The sequence below is a fragment of the Rhopalosiphum maidis genome, chromosome 1, assembly GCF_003676215.2.
Source record: "Rhopalosiphum maidis isolate BTI-1 chromosome 1, ASM367621v3, whole genome shotgun sequence".
NCBI classification, from domain to species: domain Eukaryota; kingdom Metazoa; phylum Arthropoda; class Insecta; order Hemiptera; family Aphididae; genus Rhopalosiphum; species Rhopalosiphum maidis.
Genome location: NC_040877.1, coordinates 68,185,768 through 68,197,573, shown reverse-complemented (window position 1 = coordinate 68,197,573; position 11,806 = coordinate 68,185,768).

Here is an 11,806-nt window from a genome sequence, read left to right as displayed (position 1 = left end):
CCGAGTCGCCGACCCATTAGTAAGCCTATAACCTACATACTACGCAGTTAACTATATAGTAATATAGTATATATTATTATATGCTTTATCGGTGGCGTAATTTTTGGGAGGCACTACCTCAACTCCTTAATATTTTTGAGGGGGCAAAGATTTGTTTTCTAGCCCCCCCTAAAATTTTCTAAAACAAAGAAAGAATGTACTACATAAAAATTATTTTTTTTTTCAAATTATGGCATAAAGTAAATTTATTTCACGTTTCCCCTACATTGTATAATAATATGTTGACGTATTGTTAACATTATAGCATTATCTGAGTTACAAAAATAACCCAATCATATTATTTTATAATTAATGATTAGGTACAGGATTATCATCACATTATTTTTTCAAAAAAGTTATAGCCCCTTTTTTAATAGGATCAGCAGGGGCATATTTATGGGGGCTACAGCCCCCTCCCGAAATCCAGGAAATATTTATTAAGTCTGCTTATTATGTCCTATCATATGTAAATTGTAGAAGTTCAATATTAACAAATACCTCAGCCCCTCCCAAAAAAAATGCCTAAATACGCCCCTGAGATGAGTCCTAAAACTACTGTACAATTATTTTGGCCCCTAGTTTTTTTACCCAGTTATACCACTGCACTAAACTAAAAATTAAACTACTAAATATGTTCTGATAAATGCTAAGTGCGTAAGTTATTAATAATTTGCACATATCGATATTCTACGTACGATATTTTAGTATCACATATTATGATGTATACCTAGTACTTGCTCGTCCTACTCACTTCACACTGTCTTATCTACCGCGCGTAACCATTTATACAATATTATTGCCTTCAATACATATTCCGCCATCGTAGTCGATAGGTATCGTCGTTGCTATTGTTTGTTGATGAATTTTTTGAAATACCTAGATATTGCTTTTCATAGATTGTCAACAACCCTGTCAGTGTGTACGTCATGTAGGTAATTCTGTCTGAAATAATACTACAGGTTTTAGATATAGGTACATAGTAATAAGTAAGACGAAAATGATGTATCCAATTAGATTCCTAATTTTGTGTACATGGATATTCAAATTTAATAATAAAAAAATTACGGGCTTACACATAAAATTCGTGTATGAAATATTATCCCTACCATTTTTGTAACATACAATTTTAATGACTGCATGTATAATCGTACATCGAAATTTACCATTTATTATCAAAACACCATATACCTAACCTATAGAATTTACTGTAGGTACATATTACGTCTTAAAAATTCTAAACGAAAGTCACGTTTAATAAAACTCACTGTTTTTTCCGTTGTGATAAGCGCTGTTAAGACTTGGAAGTAAACAAAATCGATTTAAACTATGACTGTGTATTACTTAATTTAGCTAAATATTCAGAATATTAACATTTTGATTACCTACTAAACAACAAGCATGAAACAAGTATTAATTAACAATAACGCTTACCTATTTGATTAGCAAAACCTATTTTATGTCTCTTATTTTCTTTCATTGTATAATTATTTGTACCTACGTTGTATATTTTATATGATATATAATATAAACAATGTTGTAATATATAGTGATATACTTTTTATTTTCAATCATTTTTTTTCATTTACAATGTTGTCTGTTTTAATTAGCACCTTAAAAGGTATAATATAACAATTTAAATTTAATCTCACATCTTCATTATATAATATTTATTTATTTTTACATGTATAAAATCACATATGCTAAATTAAGTAGCGGATTAAAAAATTATCAATCCCTGGGATAATTTTTACTCTCACGTGTATCCTTGTTAAAATTGGATTGTTACATAAAACAAGTAAAAATACTGAATAGAGAGACTGACGCAAGATGCTAGTGTGTTGCGATATTAATTTTGAAAGTAGTAGTATAGTTGATCAGTAATCGCATTAAATTATGAACGGAGACCGGTTAAAACCATACCGTTTGCATTTTCTCAAAAATGTTTGTCGGTCGTCGATAGCTTTTCTTTATGGTTATAAGAAGTAATACACATAAAAAAAACTACTAATATTAAGTTATTAAGGAAACTAAATAAGTCGTTATTACTCTTTAAAATAAAATGTATTATTGCGATTGATCCATAGATTTGATTTCTAATCATGTACTACCATTCCTATATGTACAACAATTTTTTTACCTTTCTAAAAATGCGTTACTTTATACATTAATGTTCTATATAAAAATATGTGACACTTTATACTTACTCTTATTGCAATTAATTATTTTATTAATATAAAATAAAAATTAACTTTGTTGAATAAACTATAGCTATTAGCTACATAATATGCATCTTTGATTATATTATCATGCATGAGTATTAAATAATAAAATAACTTATGTGGGTAATACACATAAGAGTGTAATACAATTTTTTAAGAAATCTCATATGAGTGTTAATATAATCAGTTAAAAAATATTTTCATTTATTTATTGAAGAATTGTTTATTATGTTTATTTAAAATCTGTACAAATTTCATATATGTATAATGATGAATCGTCTGTGTTTTAGATGAAAACTAAAAGTAAGTAGTTATAGTCTATAGGGTTAATTAAACATGTGTTTTATATAATAATAATATACATTAGTATATTGTATATATCATAATTTACTGATAGTAGTATTTTTTAGTATATATTTTAAATAATTTGTGGTAGTCTGTTACAATATACTAGTATATTTCTTTAACGTAACGGATGGTTTCGGGAGATTTCGTAATTGTTTGTAGAGATCTAGACTCATGCCTAGTTTATTTTCCCGCGATCGTCCTAGTTCATGGATTAGTCTTGTATAAGAAATGATTCTGTAACCTTAATCCTTTGACTAGTTGTGACATGATCTTAGTAGGATACAGTTATTTTTTTTTCATTAGTATACATATAGATTTATGTGCAATATTTTTAAGATAAACATATCATCATGAATGAACACGGAATAAGTTATTTAAAAAAGACTAGGTGAATATTATTTCTATTTTATGGAATGATTGATGACATTATCAAAATTATTCATAGTTATTAGTTAGCATTTTTACATTTGTTTATAGGCACCTCGAATACTCGATTTCGTATTTGTACTCAAACGAGTCGGTGGTCGTACTAATTGCTGTAATTAGTTACGACTAATAAGTAATTTAATAATTAATAATTACTAGTACAGTAGTACAGACAGTACCACCAGCAATATCTATTAATGAAGTAAATATAGTAATATACTAAATGTTAAGTCTTATTATGATTTAACCTTTATAAATCCAGAGCCCAACAGTACTTCAAGTCTTCAAATATTAAAATTTAATTATTTTAAGAAAAATGTCACAGTCTAAGGTTAAGTTGGACTACACGAGTAAAAGTTGTTAGAATGATCTACGGATGGACAGTAGACTGATTTAAATATAATGCAATGAATTGAAAATTGTCTATTAATCAATTAGAAGAATGCGACAGTTTATCACTTATCACTTATCAGGTTTAAGTTATTACTTATAATAATTAATAATACAATATTATTTTTTATAACTAAAACTAAAAATAGAATTAATTTGTAAACAAATTTTAGTTTGTAGTATTATTTTATTATTTTGTACAATTGTTTACAAAAACTGTTGATGATATCATTATTGATAATTATCTTTATAAACTGTCACTATATATAAGTATCGTAATATATATAAAAAATAATACATAATAGTGTATAATATTGCGCAGCTGTTCTGTATCATACATTCATATTTATGGTTATATATTATGTTTGTATACTTTGGTACATAATAATTTACCAATTAGTGGCTTTGATTTTTGGTGACGCAGATGAATGTTTACACAACCAATCCCCTAAAAAAATTTATCATAGTCTATAGAATTGGAAAACCCACGTTTTACTTATACACTTTATGTACATAACACAATGTATTATTACAATTATTGACTTATGCTAATATTTTTAAAATAAATTTGCTAAAAAGCATTAGTAAATTTTTTTAATTCAAACTAAATCTACGTGCTCACACAGTATTACAATAGATTATGTATCAAACTTGTCAATGACGAATTTAAATTCATTGGTTCACTTTTTTTTAAGTCTTAATATTGTTTAACTATATGGTAGCCGTTCTTAAAACTATCACTGCTTAATAAAAGTTTATACTGCATGTAGGTAAATTAAATTATAATTATGAATTATGTTACCTATTAACTATTTTACACGTAATAAAAGTCCAATAATATTTCAGTATCAAATTAATAACTATTCTTGATAGAGTAAGTTCTATTTAAGACTTGGGTGTCTACTTTGAAAATGATCATTAACAAATCATATAAAATTATAAGTTTTATCAATAAAAATACAAAATAGTCTAAAAAACACTATATACGTGTTAATAATAAGATCTAACCTCAAATTTGGTTCACTTATCTAGTATTTTAATTACTTAAAATTTATAGATAATATCCAATGTTTTTTTGAAGAATTGCTTATATGTGTCAAATATTATAATATACATATCAGTCACTATTCACTAAAGAATAAAGATATCGCAAATGTTTTTGAATACTAGACTCACTATATACAAGACTGAAATTAGTAGATATGATGTTTGTTTACGATTTTCACTTTATAATTTTTAAATATCTAAATTATTAATCGAAAAAGAAACAAAGATATCCGAGAATTGACAGAAGTTCCGAGATGAAAGCACAAAGAATTAAATAGTTTGGACGCGTGTTGAGAAGGTCAAATTCAGAGTACCTAAAAGCGATGGTTGATTGAAAACCCATAGGGAAGACACCAAGAGAACATCCAAAGAAATGGTGGATAGATGAAATAAAGCAGGAGATAAAGAAATTAGGGATATCAAATTGAAAAAAAGTACAAAATCGTGAAGAGTGGGAGGAGGTGTTAGTATGGCGGAAAAAACGCTTGGAGAGTTATTAAGTCAGAGAGGAGAGAAGAAATAACATTTTGAATTTTGAATAAATTTACAAATTTTTAAAACAAATTTATTGTTTGATAAATTAATTTACAAAGAACATTATATGGTTAAACTTTTTTATCATGTAAATTGTAAGTGTATCAATAAATACCTATACAAACCTATATATATATAGCCTATAGGCTATAAAAGTTGTAATACTCATATTATAAGAGTGGCAATAGTAGCATTACTCATTATTCTTTATACTATATAATATTATATTTAATTTTCAAAAAACTATGTTATAAAGAGACTAATTGCTGTATTTTTATTGTATTAACAATTACCCGTTAGCCGTTGTTATACTTTACCTATTTTATAATTAACAGTAAAAACTATCAACTGGTACAAATATTAATTTGATATTTTTTATAAAAACAGTTAATTATTTAAGATTATATAAGCTTTAAATGTAATTATAAATCATTCTATAATCACAATTTATTTGAAAACTTTAAAAGTATTATGAAAATTGAAAAGCACAAACTTCTGCTACAGTCAATGAATCATGCCAACTTCTCAACTTCTATTTATGTACGTAATTTGAGTCTAGTATTTCTATTATGATATATATGTTATATAAACTATGACCAATATAATTTATATTAGATATAGATTGCTTGATACAAGTTAATAATATGTTCAAATTAAATATTAGAGAAATAGTAACACATAAATAATTTAATAATTGTACGTGATAAATAGTATAACATATTAATATACCAGCTGCTTGACAAAATATATAAAAGTATTATTGTATCTATCGACAATTTAAGAAATAATAATGGAAGATTTAATTAATCTAATGTCAACAAAACAATATATTACTGACAATGATACATCGATACGCTCTAGGCCAAAAATATCGTAAATATAATAGATTAATAGAATAAACAATGATATATTATTGTTACCAATTACCATGACATGACATTATGACAACATTGACAACAAAAGTCCTGATGGACGGACACAACGTGATTATGAGATTATTTTTCTCTATATAGTAATTTAGTCTTAGAATCTAAAACAGATAACCACCTACAATATTCTACATAATACACAGTTTATTATTTTTAATATTATTTCGTTAATGATAATAAACTAAATGATATCAACACTATTTTTGAAAAAAAATCTACATAATCCAATTTATATTGATCACTAATAAATTAATTATTATCAAAAGGCATATATGTGCTGGGCCCCACAAGGGGGGGTTGTTGGATCTAGAGTACAAGGACCTGAATATTTTAGAGACCCATTGAAATTAATTTATAATTTTTGAAATTGTTATGTACAAATGACAAATCTTTATTAAATAATGTATATATATTGTCATTTTAATATTTTAGACTGCGCGTTGACTATTAATGATTAGGCAGGTACCTAGAAATTATTGTGCAGATTATTGTATTTGTAAGTGTGTAATAGTATGTAACTATTTTCGGTTAGAATGATTAAATTTATATACCTATCCCCCAGATTAAATTTGATCAGTATCATGCATGCATTTGTGCAAAGATACATTGTGTGTTATCCACCGAATCACCTGAATCGGCTGAATATGGCTCTACAATATTGTAATAAAAAAGTCATTATTATTCTCAAAATGCTTATTATTCTTGATTTAATAATTTATGGTTAATTTTATTATTGGAAGTTTTGTATAGGGCCTGCAAAAATATTTAGTGTGAGGATTTGATGTGAGAGCTTGTATATGTGTAAATGTGTTAATAAAATACAATACATAAATATAATATATATTTATTACACTACGACTACGTAGAATTGAAATCTATAGTACTTCAATATAAAATACAAATGTATAATATTATGAAAGATTTATTCTTTAAAAATAACTCATTCTTTAACAAATAAAAATATGTTCAAATAATTGTATAAAATAAAAGCACAAATACAGTAGACGTCGCTTATAAGACTCACTTTGGTACCAGCAGAAAGTGAGTCTAATAACCGAATGAATCTTATAGGCGAAGTGGAAAAAAAAATTAATTACGTATTTATAAATTTTATTTTGTTACATAGTTTGATTTAATTTTAATATTTTAACACATACTACATATTACATACTTATTATTGAATAAATTTAATAATCATGATAAAAAAAACTATAAAATTATAATAGGTAAATATTACATATAAAAATATTATAAAAATTATAAAAGATGTATGTATAATGTATTTATTATTTATTTTGAAAAATTATTTTTGAAAAAAATTGTAATTTTAGTTTGTTTTTTATTTTGTTTTAATTTTCCGAAAATATAATAACGATAATCGCTGCGATAAATATGAACTTTTATCCGCGATAAAAAATATTATACTGTTATAAGGTACCAACAGAAACTAAAAATAATCAACACGAATATTATTTAATTTTTCAATACCAATTTATTTATAATTTATAACCAAAAAAGTTTATTTTCTACTATTTATTTTACGAAATTTGATTTATATATCCGATTTTTTTTTAATGTATTTTGATACGTCCGGACCGTTCCAGACGATTTTGAGTCTAATAAGTGACTGAACCTTATATCCGTGTGTCTTATAAGCGGCGTCTACTGTACTTACATTACTCAATACTATCGCCTATTCTCAAATCACGATAAATTGCTTTAAAAACATATAAATATTTTAATAGTTAACGATAAATTATACGTATGTGTATTTTTCAATTGTAGTTAGGTACTATTATTGATTATATAATCAATGGTACTATTTATTTTAAAATATACTCTCTGATTGCTTTATTGTTCTAAATTTTTAACAGATGTAAATTTTAATCTGTTATTTTATACAAATTAATTTTAAATGAAATATTTTAAGTTTATCTGACTTTAAACTGAATTTTTTTACCAGTATTTTGATGATAATTTACATATTTTTTTAATTGTATATATTTACTAATGCTTATAGTACTAATGCTTATACTATAAAAAAATCAAAAGAATTTTACATATTATAACTTTTTTGGAAGATTTCATAAAGATTATAATGATGAATAAATAATTTAAATTTCTGGATTCTATATCTATAATAATATTGAATATTTATACCAATAAATAATCGTACCAATGAATAATCCGATTACGCGTTGGAAAGTAATGACTCATTATATTAATACTCAATACTCATTACATGTATAATATATTATACATAATTTGAAATTTAGATAAATATAAATCCGTACCCTAGACTAATTATTATCGTTGTTTCACTACAGTGCATGTGCATCTAGCATATATACATATATATATATATATAATATACATCTATTATAGGTATCATGTCCCAGAACGATCGTGTATACTGTATAGTGTATTATTATAGTTTACATCATATACTTTGGTTAGTGCTACTGGCTTCTTGTAATACAAATATGATTAATGATTAAGTTATAGGAAGATGAAAATGTATCAAGCAAACATACAGTGAAGTAAACGTAATTAATGTTTATCTGATAGATGTACCCCCCTCCCCATACGTCTATATCGACTATATCCAAATTCTATACTTACTAATGATGTGTAGTGTTGCATATAATCAAATTTTCCCGCGGTTTTTTTTTTTATTTTTTCCTATTATTATTAAATATTATTAAATATAATTATTACTTCCTACCGTAGAATCCTCCTTCAAAACGATTTTTTTTCCAAATTCGCTACTCCAAAGCGTCACATCAGACAAAAAATATAAAACATCTCTATTCATTTAAAATTTAATACAGATAAATAACAAAACTATTCAAACAATAAAAAGGTACATAAATAACAATAAACTTACATTTTTTATTTGTATTTAATTACTTAATTAAAATGATAAAATCCGACAGTTATTTTTATTGTAATAGATGTAACTTAATAATGTCCGGTTAAAAAAATCCAATGATATAAATAAATTGTCCCTTTCCTTAATTATGCGATGTAATGATAAATTGATGAATGATACCTTTTTTCCTTTCAAAACTATGAAGCAAGGTGTGAGGGGCTAAAATAAAAGTTAATGATTGAAGGGTGTACCTTTAATGCAATGAAATTTTGTTTTATTGATGGCAGTTTTTATGGTTTGTGTTAATATTTTTTTAAATATTAAATGTATTAATACTATTTGAATAATAGTAGATAAAATAGTATTAATAAAATATTTTGTTAGTATAATGATTTTAATGAATTAATTTATACACGACTAAAATATTTAATAGTTTAATATCATAGATTATAAATATAAATACAATTAGATTTTATCATTTTGTAATTTCAATTTATCTAGTTTATAATTTCTGTTCTACTAGTCTACTAGTTTAAGATGCAATTTACTGATTTCTTTAACTTTATTATTAAATTGAAAATTTAGATACATTATATCTTAAAATATTTTAATGTTTTAAATATGTCTTATTTAGTTGCTTAGAATAGGTACTTGAAAATGTAGAAAATTTAACAAAATATTGTTTGGGGATGTGATTTATGGTGATGGAACTTCCAAAATATCTATAAACATAAAACTCTGCTGTTGAATTTTGTATCTACCTCCTGCCTCCTGGACTCTAGTATATGTTAGTCAACATAAAAGCTATAAAGTATAAGTTTTACATGTTATAACTATATTAACATTATTAAGTTATATGATTGTACCTACGTATAAAATGCATATTTATGTTTTGCAGTAAATTATACACTACGTGAAAAATTGTAAATAAAGGTAGTTGTTTTAATTATTAGTTTTGTTTTATGAAAACTGAGATGTGGGGAGAAAATCCTTAATAATGTCTAATAAATAATTAAAGTAATGTATTACTGTTTACTATATTATTGTATATTTTTGTTAGGACATAATATAAACCTTCCAGTCTCCACTACTTTTGATCACGCGTTTACGCCCGTGTTATATTGCCAATTTTATCTGTTGAGTACTGACCAACCGCTACTGGCTACTAGTCCACTTAAAATAAAAATAAACGTATTCACTACCCATATTAGTATAGGTAAGTTGGTAAGTAGTAACCAATGTCTATGTTACGCTCTTCTTATTTGTAAATTATACATACTATATCTATAGTCTCATTTTATAATATATTATCAATGACTTATAACTAAACGTTTTCATACAACACGAGTAGTCTCAAATTACATATTACAGTGTAAAAAATAGATATTTTGTATTCAACTTAATAAGATTTATTTTAAGTATTTTAAGTAATTTAAAATTGGTTATTATTATTAAATTATTTTGACAATATTATATGAAAATAAATAATATAAATCGCACTACATAGTACATTTTATATCATAATGGATACGAGCTAGAGCTACTATATAGAATATAGAAAATGATTTGAGTAAGATTTCTGAAAAATTAATAGTATATTGTATAATGAATTAAATTATTTTCTATTTTACTGATGAGGTCAGCTATATTTAGAAAATTAATGGTTTTGGCTTCTTTGTTTTCTTTAAAAACTTCTTTCGTAAATTTTAGTTAGGCTTAATGCGTATTAAGTGTTGAAAGCATTTTGGCCAAACTATTAACTAATAATAATAAAATAATAAAAATAATAAGATTTAGACGAAAGACAACTGGTGTTATTTTTGTATTTGATAAAGTTTAAATAATATTGATTGATTTTCTAAATGTAATTAAATAATTATATAATAATAATTGGTTATATAAAATGAGAAGTGATTAACAATTATTACTGACTTTTATCACTTCCTTTATTTGAAATAATTGTTATTATTAATAACTAATAAGTAATAAGTAATAATAATATAACGTATTATATAAGCACTTACTGGTTTTTACCTCACAATATTCAAATTATTCTATTGAGTAGGTTGTAGCTAGGTAATCAATACTTCAATAGGTTTAACATAATTAAAAAATAAATAGGGAATAAATATATAATAATATACCTGAATAATAATATATTATAACGTGAATAATATATCACTAATATTATTGTTTTTACCTTTTACTTATTTTAAAATTGTATATATGAAAACATTACTAAAAAGGTACTTTTTAGGTGTGTTAGTTTTAAATGTATATTATATAATATTATTATAATATTTACATATATATTCAATTAGGGTTTTAACTTAAATATACTTTATACAGTCTATACCGTTAAGGCCTTAAAATAACACAATTGTCTATTATAATTTTAAAATGTATAAAATATTAGCTAGGATACATTTATATATTTGGCTTTGTATATATAAATAGTTGTTTATAAATACTTATAAAAAAACTATATTACAATAATTAAAATTGTCTAATAAATGAATACATGATTATATTTTTGAGAAAAAAATTTTATAAAACAATTTCTTAAACATTATTGTGTAACGTTAAATTGGATTTATACTGAATGAGGTAACCTTGAACGTAAAAATCTTGAACTATTTATTCCTTGAACGTAAAAACTAAAAGTACCTATTACAACAAAATTTATTTGAATGAAATAACCTTGACCCTTGTAATTAATTATTATAGTAATTAATAATTAAACATTGTCTAAGTCTTAAAAACTTTAAAAAGAATTTAAAAGAAAAATTATAATGGTTATAATAAAAGTAACCATAGTACATTGTATATACAGTATTACGTGATGAAAATCTTATATAATAAAACATGAAAAACCCAGGGAACTCTCTCCTGCTGTATTATAGTGCATCTAATAGAACACAGTAATTGACCTGTTAAATTTGAAATCTTGAGGGTCCTTTCACCGGATAACCGCCTTGCGCTTAATTATTAGTTATTTATTT